The sequence below is a fragment of the Carex rostrata genome, chromosome 22, assembly GCF_964058835.1.
Source record: "Carex rostrata chromosome 22, lpCarRost1.2, whole genome shotgun sequence".
Lineage (NCBI taxonomy): Eukaryota > Viridiplantae > Streptophyta > Magnoliopsida > Poales > Cyperaceae > Carex > Carex rostrata.
The window spans coordinates 8,793,710-8,815,843 of record NC_135939.1 but is presented as its reverse complement, the minus strand read 5'-3'; the positions used below and the strand labels follow the sequence as shown (position 1 = coordinate 8,815,843).

General features: G+C 38.1%; 1 long non-coding RNA gene across 3 annotated transcripts; it reads right to left on the bottom strand.

Annotated features, from left to right (window-relative positions):
* Positions 1–17,095: 17,095 nt before the first annotated feature.
* On the bottom strand, positions 17,096–22,031 carry LOC144573778 (uncharacterized). 3 transcript variants are annotated; one of them, XR_013518081.1, is made up of 8 exons: positions 21,645–22,031; positions 20,951–21,040; positions 20,566–20,670; positions 20,263–20,349; positions 20,083–20,155; positions 19,572–20,000; positions 18,926–19,039; positions 17,096–18,154 (listed from the first exon to the last, which is right to left on the bottom strand). It is a non-coding gene; the product is annotated as an uncharacterized LOC144573778 (long non-coding RNA). The 3 variants fall into 3 exon arrangements; XR_013518080.1 differs by having other exon boundaries at positions 19,572–20,155; XR_013518082.1 differs by lacking the exon at positions 20,083–20,155.
* Between the last annotated feature and the right edge of the window lie 103 nt (positions 22,032–22,134).

The window sequence follows — 22,134 nt, the reverse complement described above, 5'->3', positions numbered from 1 at the left end:
CATCCCAATTCAAGAAATACTCCATCTACAAAAACAAAAGCACGACTCAATTATCAGTACTAAGCAAGAGTGAATGTTGTCAGATCTGACCAGCTAAAAAAAACTATGACCTAGACCTATCAGTTCAAACAAGTAACGGCCAAGTCAGCTTTTGCTGACTTCTATCGGTTTTGTACACGAAACAGCTACAGGTAGAAGAAATAAGCCGTGCAACAAGAATAAAGGGGATATAGTGTGAAGGAAACTTATCTTACAAGCGAATCGCGATGAAGGCATGGTTGTTGCATGCGTGCCGGACCAAGAAAGCATCCCAATTCAAGAAATACTCCATCTACATAAACAAAAGCACAACTCAATTATCGGAACTAACCAAGAGTGAATGTTGTCAGATCTGACCACCTAAAAAAAACTATAACCTAGACCTACCAGCTCAAACAGGTAACGGAGAAGTCAGCTTTTGCTGACTTCTACCGGTTATGTACACGAAACAGCTACAAGCAGAAGAAATGAACCGTGCAACAAGAATAGAGGGGATATAGTTTGAAGGAAACTTATCTTACAAGCGGACCTCGAGGAAGCCCTGGTTGTTGCATGCGTGCCGGTCCAAGAAAGCATCCCAATTCAAGAAATACTCCATCTACAAAAAAAAAAGCACAACTCAATTATCAGTACTAAGCAAGAGTGAATGTTGTCAGATCTGACCAGCTAAAAAAAACTATGACCTAGACCTATCAGTTCAAACAAGTAACGGCCAAGTCAGCTTTTGCTGACTTCTATCGGTTTTGTACAAAAAAACGGCTACAGGTAGAAGAAATAAGCCGTGAAACAAGAATAGAGGGGATATAGTGTGAAGGAAACTTATCTTACAAGCGAACCGCGATGAAGGCATGGTTGTTGCATGCGTGCCGGACCAAGAAAACATCCCAATTCAAGAAATACTTCATCTACATAATTAAAAGCACAACTCAATTATCGGTACTAACCAAGAGTAAATGTTGTCAGATCTGACCACCTAAAAAAAACTATAACCTAGACCCATCAGCTCAAACAAGTAACGGCCAAGTCAGCTTTGCTGACTTCTACCGGTTATGTACACGAAACAGCTAGAGCAGAAGAAATTAGCCGTGCAAGAAGAATAGAGGGGATATAGTGTGAAGAAAAACTTATCTTACAAGCGAATCGCGAGGAAGCCATGGCTGTTGCATGCGTGCCGATCCAAGAAAGCATCCCAATTGAAGAAATACTCCATCTACATAAGCAAAACCACAACTCAATTATCGGTACTAACCAAGAGTGAATGTTGTCAGATCCGACCAGCTAAAAAAAACTATAACCTAGACCTATCAGCTCAAACAAGTAATGGCCAAGTCAGCTTTTGCTGACTTCTACCGGTTATGTACACGAAACAGCTACAAGCAGAAGAAATAAGCGGTGCAACAAGAATAGAAGGGGTATATTGTGAAGGAAACTTATCTTACAAGCGAACCGCGAGGAAGCCATGGCTGTTGCATGCGTGCTGGTCCAAGAAACTATCCCAATTGAAGAAATACTCCATCTACAAAACCAAAAGCATAACTCAATTATCTGTACTAAAAAAGAGTGAATGTTGTCAGATCTGACCACCTAAAAAAAACTATAACCTAGACCTATCAGCTCAGACAGGTAACGGCCAAGTCAGCTTTTGCTGACTTCTACCGATTATGTAAACGAAAAAGCTACAAGCAGAAGAAATAAGCCCAGCAACAAGAATAGAGGGGATATAGTCTGAAGAAAACTTATCTTACAAACGAACCGTGAGGAAGCTATGGGTGTTGCATGCGTGCCGGTCCAAGAAAGCCTCCCAATTCGATAAATACTCCATCTACTAAAACAAAACCACAACTCAATTATCGGTACTAACCAAGAGTGAATGTTGTCAGATCTGACCACCTAAAAAAAACTATAACCTAGACCCATCAGCTCAAACAAGTAACGGCCAAGTCAGCTTTTGCTGACTTCTACCGGTTATGTACACGAAACAGCTACGAGCAGAAGAAATAAGCCGTGCAAGAAGAATAGAGGGGATATAGTGTGAAGAAAAACTTATCTTACAAGCGAATCGCGAGGAAGCCATGGCTGTTGCATGCGTGCCGATCCAAGAAAGCATCCCAATTGAAGAAATACTCCATCTACATAAGCAAAACCACAACTCAATTATCGGTACTAACCAAGAGTGAATGTTGTCAGATCCGACCAGCTAAAAAAAACTATAACCTAGACCTATCAGCTCAAACAAGTAACGGCCAAGTCAGCTTTTTTTGACTTCTACCGGTTATGTACACGAAACAGCTACAAGCAGAAGAAATAAGCGGTGCAACAAGAATAGAAGGGGTATAGTGTGAAGGAAACTTATCTTACAAGCGAACCGCGAGGAAGCCATGGCTGTTGCATGCGTGCTGGTCCAAGAAACTATCCCAATTGAAGAAATACTCCATCTACATTAGCAAAAGCACAACTCAATTATCTGTACTAACGAAGAGTGAATGTTGTCAGATCTGACCACCTAAAAAAAACTATAACCTAGACCTATCAGCTCAAACAGGTAACGGCCAAGTCAGCTTTTGCTGACTTCTACCGATTATGTACACGAAAAAGCTACAAGCAGAAGAAATGAGCTGTGCAACAGGAATAGAGGGGATATAGTTTGAAGGAAACTTATCTTACAAGCGGACCTCGAGGAAGCCCTGGTTGTTGCATGCGTGCCAGTCCAAGAAAGCATCCCAATTCAAGAAATAATCCATCTACAAAACCAAAAGCACAACTCAATTATCGGTACTAAAGAAGAGTGAATGTTGTCAGATCCGACCAGCTAAAAAAAACTATAACCTATACCTATCAGCTCAAACAAGTAACGGCCAAGTCAGCTTTTGCTGACTTCTACCGGTTATGTACACGAAACAGCTACAAGCAGAAGAAATAAGCGGTGCAACAAGAATAGAGGGGATATAGTGTGAAGGAAACTTATCTTACAAGCGAACCGCAAGGAACCCATGGCTGTTGCATGCGTGCTGGTCCAAGAAACCATCCCAATTGAAGAAATACTCCATCTAAGAAGAGTGAATGTTGTCAGATCCGACCAGCTGAAAAAAACTATAACCTAGACCCATCAGCTCAAACAAGTAACGGCCAAGTCAGCTTTTGCTGACTTCTACCGGTTATGTACACGAAACAGCTACAAGCAGAAGAAATAAGCGGTGCAACAAGAATAGAGGGGATATAGTGTGAAGAAAAACTTATCTTACAAGCGAATCGCGAGGAAGCCATGGCTGTTGCATGCGTGCCGATCCAAGAAAGCATCCCAATTGAAGAAATACTCGATCTACATAAGCAAAACCACAACTCAATTATCGGTACTAACCAAGAGTGAATGTTGTCAGATCTGATCAGCTAAAAAAAACTATAACCTAGACCTATCAGTTCAAACAAGTAACGGCCAAGTCAGCTTTTGCTGACTTCTACCGGTTAAGTACACGAAACAGCTACAGGTAGAAGAAATAAGCCGTGCAACAAGAATAGAGGGGATATAGTGTGAAGGAAACTTATCTTACAAGCGAACCGCGATGAAGGCATGGTTGTTGCATGCGTGCCGGACCAAGAAAGCATCCCAATTCAAGAAATACTCCATCTACATAAACAAAAGCACAACTCAATTATCGGTACTAACCAAGAGTGATGTTGTCAGATCTGACCACGTAAAAAAAACTATAACCTAGACCTATCAGCTCAAACAGGTAACGGCCAAGTCAGCTTTTGCTGACTTCTACCGATTATGTACACGAAAAAGCTACAAGCAGAAGAAATGAGCCGTGCAACAGGAATAGAGGGGATATAGTTTGAAGGAAACTTATCTTACAAGCGGACCTCGAGGAAGCCCTGGCTGTTGCATGCGTGCCGGTCCAAGAAAGCATCCCAATTCAAGAAATACTCCATCTACAAAAGCAAAAGCACAACTCAATTATCGGTACTAAAGAAGAGTGAATGTTGTCAGATCCGACCAGCTAAAAAAAACTATAACCTATACCTATCAGCTCAAACAAGTAACGGCCAAGTCAGCTTTTGTTGACTTCTACCGGTTATGTACACGAAACAGCTACAAGCAGAAGAAATAAGCGGTGCAACAAGAATAGCGGGGATATAGTGTGAAGGAAACTTATCTTACAAGCGAACCGCGAGGAACCCTTGGCTGTTGCATGCGTGCCGGTCCAAGAAAGGATCCCAATTGAAAAAATACTCCATCTACATAAGCAAAAGCACAACTCAATTATCGGTACTAAAGAAGAGTGAATGTTGTCAGATCCGACCAGCTAAAAAAAACTATAACCTATACCTATCAGCTCAAACAAGTAACGGCCAAGTCAGCTTTTGCTGACTTCTACCGGTTATGTACACGAAACAGCTACAAGCAGAAGAAATAAGCGGTGCAACAAGAATAGAGGCGATATAGTGTGAAGGAAACTTATCTTACAGGCGAACCGCGAGGAACCCATGGCTGTTGCATGCGTGCTGGTCCAAGAAACCATCCCAATTGAAGAAATACTCCATCTAAGAAGAGTGAATGTTCTCAGATCCGACCAGCTGAAAAAAACTATAACCTAGACCCATCAGCTCAAACAAGTAACGGCCAAGTCAGCTTTTGCTGACTTCTACCGGTTATGTACACGAAACAGCTACAAGCAGAGGAAATAAGCGGTGCAACAAGAATAGAGGGGATATAGTTTGAAGGAAACTTATCTTACAAGCGAACCGCGAGGAACCCATGGCTGTTGCATGCGTGCTGGTCCAAGAAACCATCCCAATTGAAGAAATACTCCATCTAAGAAGAGTGAATGTTCTCAGATCCGACCAGCTGAAAAAAACTATAACCTAGACCCATCAGCTCAAACAAGTAACGGCCAAGTCAGCTTTTGCTGACTTCTACCGGTTATGTACACGAAACAGCTACAAGCAGAGGAAATAAGCGGTGCAACAAGAATAGAGGGGATATAGTTTGAAGAAAACTTATCTTACAAGCGAACCGCGAGGAACCCATGGCTGTTGCATGCGTGCTGGTCCAAGAAACCATCCCAATTGAAGAAATACTCCATCTAAGAAGAGTGAATGTTGTCAGATCCGACCAGCTGAAAAAAACTATAACCTAGACCCATCAGCTCAAACAAGTAACGGCCAAGTCAGCTTTTGCTGACTTCTACCGGTTATGTACACGAAACAGCTACAAGCAGAGGAAATAAGCGGTGCAACAAGAATAGAGGGGATATAGTGTGAAGAAAAACTTATCTTACAAGCGAATCGCGAGGAAGCCATGGCTGTTGCATGCGTGCCGATCCAAGAAAGCATCCCAATTGAAGAAATACTCCATCTACATAAGCAAAAGCACAACTCAATTATCGGTACTAACCAAGAGTGAATGTTGTCAGATCTGATCAGCTAAAAAAAACTATAACCTAGACCTATCAGTTCAAACAAGTAACGGCCAAGTCAGCTTTTGTTGACTTCTACCGGTTAAGTACACGAAACAGCTACAGGTAGAAGAAATAAGCCGTGCAACAAGAATAGAGGGGATATAGTGTGAAGGAAACTTATCTTACAAGCGAACCGCGATGAAGGCATGGTTGTTGCATGCGTGCCGGACCAAGAAAGCATCCCAATTCAAGAAATACTCCATCTACATAAACAAAAGCACAACTCAATTATCGGTACTAACCAAGAGTGATGTTGTCAGATCTGACCACGTAAAAAAAACTATAACCTAGACCTATCAGCTCAAACAGGTAACGGCCAAGTCAGCTTTTGCTGACTTCTACCGATTATGTACACGAAAAAGCTACAAGCAGAAGAAATGAGCCGTGCAACAGGAATAGAGGGGATATAGTTTGAAGGAAACTTATCTTACAAGCGGAACTCGAGGAAGCCCTGGCTGTTGCATGCGTGCCGGTCCAAGAAAGCATCCCAATTCAAGAAATACTCCATCTACAAAAGCAAAAGCACAACTCAATTATCGGTACTAAAGAAGAGTGAATGTTGTCAGATCCGACCAGCTAAAAAAAACTATAACCTATACCTATCAGCTCAAACAAGTAACGGCCAAGTCAACTTTTGTTGACTTCTACCGGTTATGTACACGAAACAGCTACAAGCAGAAGAAATAAGCGGTGCAACAAGAATAGCGGGGATATAGTGTGAAGGAAACTTATCTTACAAGCGAACCGCGAGGAACCCTTGGCTGTTGCATGCGTGCCGGTCCAAGAAAGGATCCCAATTGAAAAAATACTCCATCTACATAAGCAAAAGCACAACTCAATTATCGGTACTAAAGAAGAGTGAATGTTGTCAGATCCGACCAGCTAAAAAAAACTATAACCTATACCTATCAGCTCGAACAAGTAACGGCCAAGTCAGCTTTTGCTGACTTCTACCGGTTATGTACACGAAACAGCTACAAGCAGAAGAAATAAGCGGTGCAACAAGAATAGAGGGGATATAGTGTGAAGGAAACTTATCTTACAAGCGAACCGCGAGGAACCCATGGCTGTTGCATGCGTGCTGGTCCAAGAAACCATCCCAATTGAAGAAATACTCCATCTAAGAAGAGTGAATGTTGTCAGATCCGACCAGCTGAAAAAAACTATAACCTAGACCCATCAGCTCAAACAAGTAACGGCCAAGTCAGCTTTTGCTGACTTCTACCGGTTATGTACACGAAACAGCTACAAGAAGAGGAAATAAGCGGTGCAACAAGAATAGAGGGGATATAGTTTGAAGAAAAACTTATCTTACAAGCGAATCGCGAGGAAGCCATGGCTGTTGCATGCGTGCCGATCCGAGAAAGCATCCCAATTGAAGAAATACTCCATCTACATAAGCAAAACCACAACTCAATTATCGGTACTAACCAAGAGTAAATGTTGTCAGATCCGACCAGTTAAAAAAAACTATAACCTAGACCTATCAGCTCAAAAAAGTAACGGCCAAGTCAAATTTTGCTCACTTCTACCGGTTATGTACACGAAACAGCTACAAGCAGAAGAAATAAGCGGTGCAACAAGAATAGAAGGGGTATAGTGTGAAGGAAACTTATCTTACAAGCGAACCGCGAGGAAGCCATGGCTGTTGCATGCGTGCTGGTCCAAGAAACTATAACCTAGACCTATCAGCTCAAACAAGTAACGGCTTAATCAGCTTTTGCTGACTTCTACCGGTTATGAACACGTAACAGCTACAAGCAGAAGAAATAAGCCCTGCAACAAGAATAGAATGGATATGTTGTGAAAGAAACATATCTTACAAACGAACCGTGAGGAAGCCATGGTTGTTGCATGCGTGCCGGTCCAAGAGAGCCTCCCAATTCGATAAATACTCCATCTACAAAAACAAAACCACAACTCAATTATCGGTACTTACCAAGAGTGAATGTTGTCAGATCTGACCACCTAAAAAAAACTATAACCTAGACCTATCACCTCAAACAAGTAATGGCTTAATCAGTTTTTGCGGACATCTACCGGTTATGTACACGAAACAGCTACAAGCAGAAGAAATAAGCCCTGCAACAAGAATAGAGGGGATATAGTGTGAATGAAACTTATCTTACAAACGAACCGTGAGGAAGCCATGGTTGTTGCATGCATGCCGGTCCAAGAAAGCCTCCCAATTCGATAAATACTCCATCTACTAAAACAAAACCACAACTCAATTATCGGTACTAACCAAGAGTGAATGTTGTCAGATCTGACCACCTAAAAAAACTATAACCTAGACCCATCAGCTCAAACAAGTAACGGCCAAGTCAGCTTTTGCTGACTTCTACCGGTTATGTACACGAAACAGCTACAAACAGAAGAAATAAGCCGTGCAAGAAGAATAGAGGGGATATAGTGTGAAGGAAACTTATCTTACAAGCGAATCGCGAGGAAGCCATGGCTGTTGAATGCGTGCGGATCCAGGAAAGCATCCCAATTGAAGAAATACTCCATCTACGTAAGCAAAACCACAACTCAATTATCGGTACTAACCAAGAGTGAATGTTGTTAGATCCGACCAGCTAAAAAAAACTATAACCTAGACCTATAAGCTCAAACAAGTAACGGCCAAGTCAGCTTTTGCTGACTTCTACCGGTTATGTACACGAAACAGCTACAAGCAGAAGAAATAAGCCGTGCAAGAAGAATAGAGGGGATATAGTGTGAAGGAAACTTATCTTACAAGCGAACCGCGATGAAGGCATGGTTGTTGCATGCGTGCCGGTCCAAGAAAGCATCCCAATTTAAGAAATACTCCATCTACATAAACAAAAGCACCACTCAATTATCGGTACTAACCAAGAGAGAATGTTGTCAGATCCGACCAGCTAAAAAAAACTATAAGCTAGACCTATCACCTCAAACAAGTAACGGCCAAGTCAGCTAAAAGCTGACTTCTACCGGTTATGTACACGAAACAGCTACAAGCAGGAGAAATAAGTCGTGCAAAAAGAATAGAGGGGATATAGTGTGACAGAAAGTTATCTTACAAGCGAACCGCGAGAAAGCCATGGCTGTTGCATGCATGCCGGTCCAAGAAAGCATCACAATTGAAGAAATACTTCATCTACATAAGAAAAAGCACAACTCAATTAATGTTACTAATCAAGAGTGAATGTTGTCAGATCTGACCAGCTAAAAAAAACTATAACCTAAACCTATCAGCTCAAACAACTAACGGCCAAGTCAGCTTTTGCTGACTTCTACCGGTTATGTACACGAAACAGCTACAAGAAGAAGAAATAAGCCGTGCAACAAGAATGGAGGGGATATAGTGTGAAGGAAACTTATCTTACAACCGGACCTCGAGGATGCCATGATTGTTGCATACGTGCCGTCTAAGAAAGCATCCCTATTCAATAAATACTCCATCTACAAAAACAAAAGCACAACTCAATTATCGGTACTAACCAAGAGTGAATGTTGTCAGATCTGACCAGCTAAAAAAAAACTATAACCTAGACCTATCAGCTCAAACAAGTAACGGCTTAATCAGCTTTTGCTGACTTCTACCGGTTATGGACACGTAACAGCTACAAGCAGAAGAAATAAGCCCTGCAACAAGAATAGAATGGATATGTTGTGAAGGAAACTTATCTTACAAACGAACCGTGAGGAAGCCATGGTTGTTGCATGCGTGTCGGTCCAAGAAAGCATCCCAATTCGATAAATACTCCATCTACAAAAACAAAACCACCACTCAATTATCGGTACTAACCAAGAGTGAATGTTGTCAGATCTGACCAGCTAAAAAAACTATAACCTAGACCTATCAGCTCAAACAAGTAACGGCCAAGTCAGCTTTTGCTGACTTCTACCGGTTATGTACACGAAACAGCTACAAGCAGAAGAAATAAGCTGTGCAACAAGGATAGAGGGGATATAGTGTGACGGAAACTTATCTTACAAACGAACCGTGAGAAAGCCATAGTTGTTGCAAGCGTGCCGGACCAAGAAAGGATCCCAATTCGATAAATACTCCATCTACAAAAATAAAACCACCACTCAATTATCGGTACTAACTAAGAGTGACTGTTGTCAGATCTGAACAGCTAAAAAAAACTATAACCTAGACCTATCAGCTCAAAAAACTAACGGCCAAGTCAGCTTTTGCTGACTTCTACCGGTTATGTACACGAAACAGCTACTAGTAGAAAAAATAAGTCGTGCAACAAGAATAGGGGGGATATAGTGTGAAGGAAACTTATCTTAAAAGCGGAACTCAAGGAAGCCATGGTTGTTGCGTGCGTGCCGTCTAAGAAAGCATCCCTATTCAATAAATACTCTATCTACTAAAACAAAAGCACAACTCAATTATCGGTACTAACCAAGAGTGAATGTTGTCAGATCTGACCAGCTAAAAAAAACTATAAACTAGACCTATCAGCTCAAACAAGTAACGGCCAAGTCAGCTTTTGCTGACTTCTACCGGTTATGTACACGAAACAGCTACAAGCAGAAGAAATAAGCCGTGCAACAAGAATAGAGGGGATATAGTGTGACGGAAACTTATCTTACAAGCGAACTGCGAGGAAGTCATGGCTGTTGCATGCGTGCCGGTCCAAGAAAGCATCTCAATTGAAGAAATACTCTATCTACATAAGGAAAAGCACAACTCAATTATCGGTACTAACCAAGAGTGAATGTTGTCAGATCTGATCAGCTAAAAAAAAACTATAACCTAGACCTATCAGCTCAAACAAGTAACGGCCAAGTCAGCTTTTGCTGACTTCTACCGGTTATGTACACGAAACAGCTACAAGCAGAAGAAATAAGCCGTGCAACAAGAATAGAGGGGATATAGTGTGAAGAAAACTTATCTTACAAGCGGACCTCAAGGAAGCCATGGTTGTTGCGTGCGTGCCGTCTAAGAAAGCATCCCTATTCAATAAATACTCCATCTATAAAAACAAAAGCACAACTCAATTATCGGTACTAACCAAGAGTGAATGTTGTCAGATCTGACCAGCTAAAAAAACTATAACCTAGACCTATCAGCTCAAACAAGTAACGGCCAAGTCAGCTTTTGCTGACTTCTACCGGTTATGTACACGAAACAGCTACAAGCAGAAGAAATAAGCTGTGCAACAAGGATAGAGGGGATATAGTGTGACGGAAACTTATCTTACAAACGAACCGTGAGAAGGCCATAGTTGTTGCATGCGTGCCGGTCCAAGAAAGCATTCCAATTCGATAAATACTCCATCTACAAAAATAAAACCACCACTCAATTATCGGTACTAACTAAGAGTGAATGTTGTCAGATCTGAACAGCTAAAAAAAACTATAACCTAGACCTATCAGCTCAAACAAGTAACGACTAAGTCAGCTTTTGCTGATTTCTACCGATTATGTACACGAAACAGCTACAAGCAGAAGAAATAAGCCGTGCAACAATAATAGAGGGGATATAGTGTAATGGAAACTTATCTTAGAAGCGGATCTCGAGGAAGCCATGGTTGTTGCAAGCGTGCCGGTCCAAGAAAGCATCCCAATTCAAGAAATACTTCATCTACAAAAACAAAACCACAACTCAATTATCGGTACTAACCAAGAGTGTATGTTGTCAGATCTGACCACCTAAAAAAAATATAACCTAGACCTATCAGCTCAAACAAGTAACGGTCAAGTCAGCTTTTGCTAACTTCTACCGGTTATGTACATGAAATACCTACAAGCAGAAGAAATAAGCCGTGCAACAAGAATAGAGGGGATATAGTGTGAAGGAAACTTATCTTACAAGCGGAACTCGAGGAAGCCATGGTTGTTGCATGCGTGCCGGTCCAAGAAAGCATTCCAATTCAAGAAATACTTTATCTACAAAAACAAAACACAACTCAATTATCGGTACTAACCAAGAGTGAATGTTGTCAGATCTGACCACCTAATAAAAAACTATAACCTAGACCTATCAGCTCAAACAAGTAACGGCCAAGTCAACTTTTGCTAACTTCTACCGGTTATGTACACAAAACAGCTACAAGCAGAAGAAATAAGAATAGAATGGCCAAGTAACGGCCAAACAAGTCAGCAAGGACCACAAAAACAATGCAGAAAATTCAAATGATTGTGCAAGGACAACAAAAATTGTACAGAAGTATTAGATTGTTGTATAGGGGCATGATAAAAATCGTGTGCAGCTCAATGATCAACATGCATGTTCTCCTTCCTCTAATACAATATGCTCAATGATCAACATGCATGTTCTCCTTCCTCTAATACAATATAGATACAGTATCTAGCTGAGTGTTAATACAAAGTTATATTAGCAAATTTCTTTTAAATCATTTAGGACAGTTGGTGATGACAAAATGTAGTGAGATAGTGTGCAGTTTTCCGTTTTCATTTGTTATTGTCATTACTATAACAAGGGATCAATACAATAGTATTATGCCTATGTTGGCTTTACCAGCTTTTATAGTTTTTCAAATCAGATTGGCCAGAATGAACAGATCAATTGAGATCGGTTATTATATCATTTTGTCCCCATATTTATAAACTCTAGACATAGTTTTAAAATGAAATAAATCATATTGAACAGTTATCTCCAACTTTTTCTTTCAGAAAAATGTACAGCAACTTGCTTGGTCTTTGTTGGGTTCAAACTGCGAATTCAGGAACTATACTAACTGACATTTTAAAGAAACATTAGTTAAAAAAATAATGATGTGTGGTGCATGTCCATATTCATGCTCTAAAGATGTGAGTACTTTTTAGTTGATTGTCGACTTCTTTTCCGTCAATTAAGAAAATTCAGAATACAATATGTAGGTAGCACTACATTCTACAATACTGCTTAAACATTAAGCATAAGCTCTTTCCTAAGAAGAAAAAAAAAATTCAGTTGGGTGTATCAACAAATTATGAAGCTTGTACCATGCAGAGAAGTCGTCTGCAATGCACAGATCATCATCTCCTAGACCAGCTGGTATTATGCGCTTGGCACCTATTTTATGAAAATTAATATTAAAACTTTTCAACCTAATTACTAAATGACATAATATAAATCATATGTATGTGGTAAGTACAAATTCAGTACATCTACTACCTTACAAAATAGTATCCACATTAACAGTAAAATGTATCAAGGCATAAATAAATAAAAAATTTAAAGCACACTACAATTTCGAATGAATTTCCATACAGTAAGTCACATACTAACCTTACTGAAATGCTCATATTGCCTATTTCCAATGCCAAACACAGCATATTGAAGACTGTTCAACCAAGCTCCTTTGTCTTCACCCTATGATTAAACCATAATGAAGCGCCCAAGTCCCAATTAGTATATAACAGCATTTTTTTTTATCTAAATGGTGTGAGCTTGATGTTTTATAGATGGCCTGTGCAACAGACATGAAGGGGATGATGAATTGGCTTTTCTTGATAACAATTCTCCCAATGGACATGAGCCTAAGATTATTATTTACAGCTCCCTTATAGCTCCCTTATAGACAGGCTTGCAAGAAAGAAAAGTGAAATTGAGAACCCCTTGGATTTTCTAAATGCCAAACATCTTAGTTCTTTCTTCCTCTTTGTGTTGTTTGAGGTCTTGCACTAAATTGGCTGAGTAAATCAATGCTTTCCTTTATCAAGATTTATATAGTGAAATCTATTGCAAGACCCTAAACCCTATATTGGTATAGCTGGGATTTATTGGAAAGCTGAAATTGAGAAGGTAGTGGTTTTTGTGGGTGATTAGATTTGAAAATGACATGAAGCTAATATTGTGATCTGCAACATTCTTATAGATCGAACCGTGCAGTAAAGGTGGGACTAAGAAGGCATTGGATACACAGGCAACATCTGATACATTTAGATCAATTGGTACAATACTAACCTGTATTAATACCAATTGTGTTTTTGTTAATGGATTAATACTACCTTAATACCCGATTGATTACGCCGAGGAAAGTTCCTGTACAGCTGTACCAGAGTTATGTTCTTTAAGGAGTTGTAGTATGAAAGTGTTGTTTTACCATGCACAACAGGTATCAATTCAAAACAAAGATTATTATAAGTTAGCAGCACTGAAATTAGTTCCATTCAAAATTGAATGTGAATTGAGGCCGCTATGAAATTCAATGGGTCGAACTCGATGTACTTGAGGTTTGCTGCAAAGTTGAGAGCAATAAATAAACATCCAAGGTTAAATATATCACAATAGATTTTAACAGTACATAAGGGAAAGAATTTCAGCTAAACTCTAAATTGGGTGAGAATAGAGAGTATTGAGGAAAAAAAAACAATTTCAGTTCGTGAAATGACACAGTGCAGCAAGGAGTGAAACAATTTTGGTTATCATCAATTAAACCCAAAATGAGTTGAGGAAATAGAGAAACATGTAGAAATAGGAATACCTTTGTCAAAGAGAGAGCAAAGCTGTTGAGACACGCCAAGATTAAACCCTCGTGTTGGAGCCTCTTTACCTTCAGTTATTTCATCCTAATAACCCATCTGAAATCATGTTAAAATCTAGATTGTATTAATCCTGTAATGAATAAATAAACAAATGAAAAGTCAAGTAAATAATTAGTTAGATAATAGAAATATAGTGTCAAGCTGTTAAGAGCTCAGGTTTTGTAGATTATTAAAAAAAAAAAATTTAAGAAGTCACACTCAATAAATTATGATTTTTAAGTATCATGAAACTTGAACCTAAATTGAACTTAAATCAAGCTAAATTGATTTAGATACTGGGTTCCAAGTCTATAAATTGATTTAGAAACACACATGATTATTAAGACTAATTGATCTCTAATTGATTATTTGATCTTCAACAAAACAGACCTTCCCCCAAATAATTTGGCAAGCCAACCACCAGGTAATTGGCTGAGAGCATAGCCCCAGTAGAAAGAGGATTGCACCAATCCTGCTGTGGTTGAATTCCACCCAAATTGGTGTGACATTGGAATTATTGCAATGCTCAAATTCGCCTAAAATTGTCAACAATGCTTTAGATGCCTGAAACCGAGTGGTACCAAGAATGCATAATTTTTCTGTGACTCTATTTGTTTACCTTGTCCATGTTGCATATGACGAAGGCAGGAGAGGTGGCACCAATAAGCTTGTATTGCTTTGAGCTCCTTCAACCATCACTTACCTGGCTCCTCCTCTTGGACCTCTTCCTCAACCTTGTGAATTTTATCAATAACTGGGACGCCTCACCTGATTTGAATTTTTCTTCCTCAAGCTTGTATCTATTTCCTCTCTCTGGACCAAGACCTCACCTGATTTGAATTTTTCACCGGTGGAGCAGGAAACCCTAAAGCGATGATCGAGGTACAGAATTGTCGTAGCTCGCTACTGTAGTGGAAGAACATAGTTTAGAAATGTTTCACTTCTTCTCCCCTACGAGGTCAGGGTGAGGTTTGAACTGGTGGGAAGGGGAGGGAGAGGGGTGAGGTAAGTGAGGCTGAGGCGGCGAACTCGATTTTGGGATTTTGGAAAAAAACGCAAGAGAGGAGTATTTGAAAGAGAATTTTATTTTTTTGATGAAAGAGAGAAGGCCAGTTCGATTTGGGATTTTGAGAAAAAAGCGCTGGATATCATCTGCCGAGGCGGTGGAAAAAAAGGCCGTTAGGGATAATTAATACCAAATCTATGCATAATCAAATCAAATCTCCTGTCAAAAATTATCTCTCAGATTTGTCATTTATTTGTAACGACAAGGTAAAAAACAAAATTAAAATTTTCTTTTCTTAAAAGTTAAGTATATAAAACTATGTCATTTTACCTAAATTCTTTTTTTTTATCTTGTACATTATTTAATTTTCTAGATTAGATGTAAAATAGAAATAAATACAATGTTCATTATTTGTATTTCCATAAAACTTAAAAAAAAAAAATAAAGCTATCCCAAAAACAAAATATTTTATTATATCATATAAATACATTAATATTGTATACATTGATTATCGGTCTCCAATGACATTGACATTGGTCTTACTTGCATTAGTTCTACTCTAATTTTCTGGTGTCTTCACAAATTTATATTATATTTTTTTTCGTTTTCTGATTACAAGTTGAAAAGTTGAATTAATTTGTATTAATTGGTGGATGACAGTTACATTTTGTTGTATTATTTTATTAAATAATACAACAAAATTAAAATAGACTTGTATGAAACCTTAGCTAGATTTTGTTGTATTATTTTATTACATAATATTATATTGATAATTCCAAATTTTGGCAATTCAATATGATACCGAGAAATTTATGAGATATCCTATCATTTTAAATTAGGTGCAAATAATTTTACCATAGTCGGTGTACACTTTTTTATTATAGTGTTAGTTTAGATTGTTATTTTTTTTTAATCATAAGGCACTTGTCATTGACCACGATTATTTGCATTTAATTAGTATATTTTATGGTCAATTCACGTTTAATTTATATAAGTAATAATGCCATTTTCTTTAGTGATTTTGTAAAAATAAAGATAAATGTTAATTGCCAATTTTTTTTTAAATTAAATTGTCAATAAAATTTAAGCATAGATAAAATAAAACAATATATAAAATGTTAATATATTTTTATAATATAATAAAATAATTATCTCTTTCATAATCTATACAAAAATTAAAGACGTGACGAAATAATTAAAAACCAGGTTGAACGGTTTATAAGTACATATTCAAAGTGGACCAATGGACGCTATACATAGTACCATAGCCTCAATATATTTTTACCTGTACAAAGCAATTCATGGAGTTTCTTTTTGTAATAAGTTTTTAAATTCTCATCGATATGTATGTTTTATACTTACGGCATGTAAACCAAATTGTCATGTTAGGCTATAATGCTAATTTAATAACATTTCTTCTTCCACTGCCCTTTCTGTGTTTTTTAGTACTTGCACCAGTTTTATAATAAGTAGTTATACGTATATAGAATAATTTGTGTGTATATATAGGGGAGTACATGATCAATTGTTTTATGGTATTCAACTGTACTAGTTCACAGGGAACCAAGTGTCTTGATTTTTGAAGGGCGCGCAGATTGGTTGTTAATAGAAATTTTACTTATGACGATAAGCTTTTGGTTGGGTCGCTAGTTGTAAAAATATCTCAGTATCTTCTGAAGAAATTTCTATGAGCTTATTCTTCATTTCATGAATTTATATATATGTTCGTATATCTGGTTAAATTTTCAAGTCCGTCATGGTTGGCAATTAAGTATTATTGTAGCCTGTTCCTTGGATACAAACCAAAACAACCAACTTTGAGAAAGATGAGAAAATATTGTATTGTACCCTAAAACTAAAAGGGTGTGGGCTGAGAGTGACCGCGATAAAGGACATATCAATCACGAATGACAGAAAACGACATACAATGATGGAGTATGCATGATAGCTTATCAATTATCATGTGATGTGCCCAATATTGAACCCAATAACCAACAATAACCCCAACATTTTAAAAAATTAGCGCAAGGAAATGACAAATTAACAATTTATCACATGCATGCTAATCCCCAAACCCCTTTAAAACACTTAAAATTCATAAAGGTAAACCCTAAACCCGCCCAGACCCGCCCGGACCCAGACCCGCATCAGGAATTTACAAGTCAGGTACTTCACATGACAAGCTGCTATTTCATGTTAAGAAGAAAAAAAATTGAGAAATTAAACACAAACTAGCTCCAAAGAACTCTGCATTTGCAGCCATCTGACAAAACCCAATGATGTTAGTTTGTTCATTAAAATTAAGATATAAGAAAAGATAATTAAAATTTTGACCTGGAAACCTGAGAAATCGAGGTTTTAGATCAGCTAGCATGGAAGCCAGATCTATCCTAAAACCATGTCTCTAAAATATGACAACAAAATAGTTTAGGAAAAGTAATGTGTACCTTACAGTAATCAAATACAACGCACAACATTGTGAAACAATGAATTTCTTATAGACCCTTTAAAGAATAAAAATTTCACATATATCCCTCCCATTCATTGTTTTTCAATTTTCACAGAACTGAGGAAGAAAAAAATATTCTGGCACCGAGGAACTATTAATGATTTCTAGGATATAATGTAAACAACAATAAGAGTATGCATGGTAAATTCTTGCTTTAAAGACTACATTACACTGACATTACTGCAGTTCTGTTATGTGTTATCATAGAACAGCTTACCATGAAGGTATCTGATGGCATGATTCATAAAGGGTGTATCTGTGTCTACACCAATCATCCTGATTCACCACCCCTACAATCAATTATGAAGACTCGGATAATAATGGAAAGAGCCAAAAGAGGATGGAACAAATACCAGCACTAACATACACGCCTATGGTACCAAGTGGTTCCAGTAGAATAGGTTAATATTACTGAGAAATACTTGCCTAAATCGTTTCAATATACTACAGTGGCTTTAAGGTAGTGAATATAGACACCAATACTCAATTTTCTCTTACTATTAAACTTTTTTTCACTCTTCTCACATAAACCCCACCTGTCATTTATTTGATTCTGACCAATCTATTGTGAGAGCTGGAAGAATTTTTCTTTTTGCAAAAGCAGACGTAGCACATTCCCCACCGGCAGCCATATCAATTCGAAGCTTCAATTCTACCTGCTTACTAATAGCCATTGTGCGTCCCCTCGTAGCAATAAATTCCAAGAAAAATGATTAGATTAAGTAGGTAAAATTATAATCAAATGCAATGTGTAATGCTTATTATCTAAAAAGAACAAGTCACAAAAACAACCAAAGTAACTGAAAGCTTATCCCAAACAACAAAGACTGAGGCTATGGTAATACTTACTATGCATAGCGCGGATTGGTCTGTACTATGAATCAATATTTTCATTTTCGAAGTTCAAATAGTCGATCTAAACCGTTCATCATGATCTCCTAAATGAGAAGAGAGATGTTGAATGAAATGAATTCTCTATTATGATTCAACATATTACAATTGACTGTTTATATAGGCTACAGCTCACTGGTTCTATTGTAATTACATTCATCTCATTGATCTAACTACTTAGAGTTACACGACCAAATCTAGTCCAACTAATCTAACTGCCTTCATGCCTCTATTATCTCCATATGAATTTGTACTTGCAGACTAAATTTTACATTTTCTAGAATTTTTTTAAAAAGGTAGAAAATTACTACTTGTGAATGGTCTAGAATATTTAGCTGAAGTGATTTCTACCTATCTAAAAAAATAGTAAAAAAAACTGTTAAAAATTAAAAAACAATTCATATGGAGATATGTTGAAAGGTTTAGATCAACTATTTGAACTTTAAAAATAAAAATACTGATCCATAGTATAGACCAATCCTCCGCGCTATGCATGGTACCATAGACTCACTAAACAACAAAAATAATAAATAGATAAATAACAATAAAGGAAAAAGAATGCACCTCAGCTCTAATAATAGCACTCTTCATGTCCAGCTCAGCCTTTTCAAAAATGAACTTAGCAAGCTCCGCCTCCTGAGCAGCAACCTGCTTGGCTTCAATGGCACGAGTAAACTCCTTGCCATATGAAATAAATGATAAAGTTAATTTTCATGTCAATTGCATGAGCTATTCTATTGTATGCACTATTTTATCTGTTAGCATATATTTTCAATTTTGGAATGAAAACAGAAAGATTTCAAATAGAAATCATTAGGATCTTTACAATTACTTTCATGAAGAAAAATGATAGTAAATTAAGCTGTTCAATAATGCTTAAGACATCAGATACTTGTTAATAGAGAAATAAGACAACAAGACTTTGTGTATTGGGTCAAGATCCAGTACAGATGCTTTATTATATAATTTTATAGTGCGGTTTACTCCAATTTCACTTGGTTAATCATTCACTTAATCTTGCTATCTTTTGACTATTTTCAATCCGTGAAAAACATTTCAGCGTCTATTTATTGTCCTGAACAGCTCACATTAATTTCTAAAAAAAATGGACATACCTACTCCTAACAAGCACGGAAATCAGACAAACTAACTAGTGTCAAGCAAAGTTCTTATTATTTTTCAACTTGCATTTACTAATAAAGAAACATACCCAGTGAGCACATTTGGAAGCCTGACTTTCATCCGGTTCCTTATCTGCTTCCCCAACATATCCACCAATGCCACTCTCCCTAGCTTGCTTGGTGGGGCCCCGCTCAAAATTGATTTCAGACTCTCGCTCTCGGCCCGCCAGGCAGTTTCTAGAGAATTTTCAGCCCCAGCTGAGCCGCCTGATTGTGCTGAGGCGAGCCAAACAGACTGCCCAATGAGCACAACCCAAGGAATGTCAGCTGTGTTGTGCGGGCCCTGGCCTGCAAGCAAGGCCTGCACTGCAGCCAGAGACTTCAGCTTTCCTGTCACCTGGTCGATCTTTTGACTATTTTCAAGCCCTGGCAGTACGTATCAAGCATGTGAGTGCATCCAGTTTTCTGAAGATACCTCGCTAGACCTTTATACATGTCCCAGTTTGGTTGATTTATCCCTGACAAAGCGCTGTATGAGTAACTGTCTTTACACATCATTTCATATGATCTACCAATATTTCTAGCTGGAGCTGATCTTACAAGCAAATCATAGTACTCTTAAGGATTTGCTTCAGTTACCCCCGTGCTTAAATATAACTATTTGAGATGCCATCTGTTTTTATATATACAAAAGCAACAAGTAAAAGACAATTAAATAAACCAAAAAATAAGAAAAAGAACAAAAAGAAACATAGATTAAGTACTCAATTAAAGACCAACCTTGTTAGTTTGTACAATACCATAGATGTTATCTGGTTCATTGATTTGCTTGTACACTGCAACTAATACATCTATGTGAGGAGGCAACTAGAAAAATATGTAAACAGAGTTAGGAAAACATACAAGAGTAAACATACTAGCTAGCCCCTTGAAGAAAAAGATACCGGTAAAGCCTGGTACAATTACCAACTGCTATGTAACAACTTATTATCTAGCTTTTTGATACACAATTAACACAGCCTACTTTTTTGGGTTTTCCACATCTAAAAAAAATATAAAATAAAATAGGGCCAAAATAATAACCAGCTCTTCATGAGAAAAATCGGGTGAGCCGAGGGATAGAGTAGTGAAATGCTCTTCACACCATAGCTCAGCATATGGTACTGCTGTGAAGTATGATCCACACCTCTAGAGAAAATGTGAGAACCAGCAAACAATTTTTAAGTAAAGAACAAAAAAGAAAATTAAGAAACAATGAAACTGATTTTTTTGCTTTTAAAAACGAGAATGTGGTTCACTCGCCATTGCTTCTTTGGCGACCTCTAGGTAGCAATTGAAAGCCAATACACCTTTGACAATAATATATTGGTTCAGCGCAAAAGCAATACTAAATGTTTATGTATATCAAAGAAAAGTATAAAATAAGCAATTTTCTTGAAAGAAAGAAGAAAAAGAAGAAGAACTTCACCTTTCACCAAGAGGATGTAAATTGTTCAAGTTTAGGTGACTTGTCTTTTGATCTCACTGATGCTCTGTGCGGCCTCAAGGAAGAGGAGGCCTACAAAAGCTATCTGATTAGACATCACGTAATTTCATTATTGATATCAGATTTTGCCTGTTAAGGGAGAAATAGAAAACCATGCACAAGTATTCCACCTGAAGCACAAAATCAAAGATGCTACCAAAAATTCATTAAATAATTTATATAATTAGATACTCCAGATGATAAAATGCCCTTTCAGCCAAGGCAAAATAGAAAACTATACTACCGATTTGGTCCCTACCATTCTCTCCTTTATTTTGTTTAATGTCTTGGTGTAATAATTGAGGCTAAAGCATGGTAAAATAGCCCGAAAAGAAACACAAATCAGGTACCTAGCATACATCCAAGGTTTCGCTTAGGTGTAGATGGGACTGATCTAGCCTTTACAGCAATATAAAAAGACCTAACTTTGTTCAATGCTTCCAAAAAGAGCATAAACCAGCAACCTAAGAATAAACCAGTAACTATGCACGCAGGCACCAAAAGAGCATAAACCAACAACCTAATTAAGAATGTAAATATCCAATTTTTCCCAGAACAGGTCACAAAACCCTAGAAAAAATGACATCAGTGATAAATTCAGAGATAATAGGAGAACATTACAGAGCTATTGCCATACCTGACACCTCTTTTGGCGAATAGAAGGGAGGAGTTTCTCGGAACGAAGAGAGAAGAGAGCTCTTTGCTTGCTTGGGAGAGGGACAGCAGCACGACTCTTTTGCTTGCCATGGCAGATAGGGTTTAGGTCTAGGGTTTACGTCGGCGCGTCGCCAGAGAAGGTGGTCGCTCACTCTCTCTCTCATCTCCGATCTCTTCCCCGATCTCTCTTGCGCGCTCTCTCTCTCTCTCTCTTCTCCGATCGCGGTTTAGGGTTTAAGCTGGAATGAAGCTGAGAGAGAGAGCGGAGCCGTTGCGATGGAACGGAAAGGAGCTGAGAGAGAGAGAGAGAGAGAGCGGAGCAGACAATCGGCATTCCATCTCAGCTCAGCGAGGGCTGCTGCGGTGGTTCGGCAAATGACTTAGTGCGCTGGATGAAGTAAAAGATACTCTGTTAATATCTTTACCATTCAATTCCCGTTTGCTCCGACATCAAATGCTATGGACTTTTC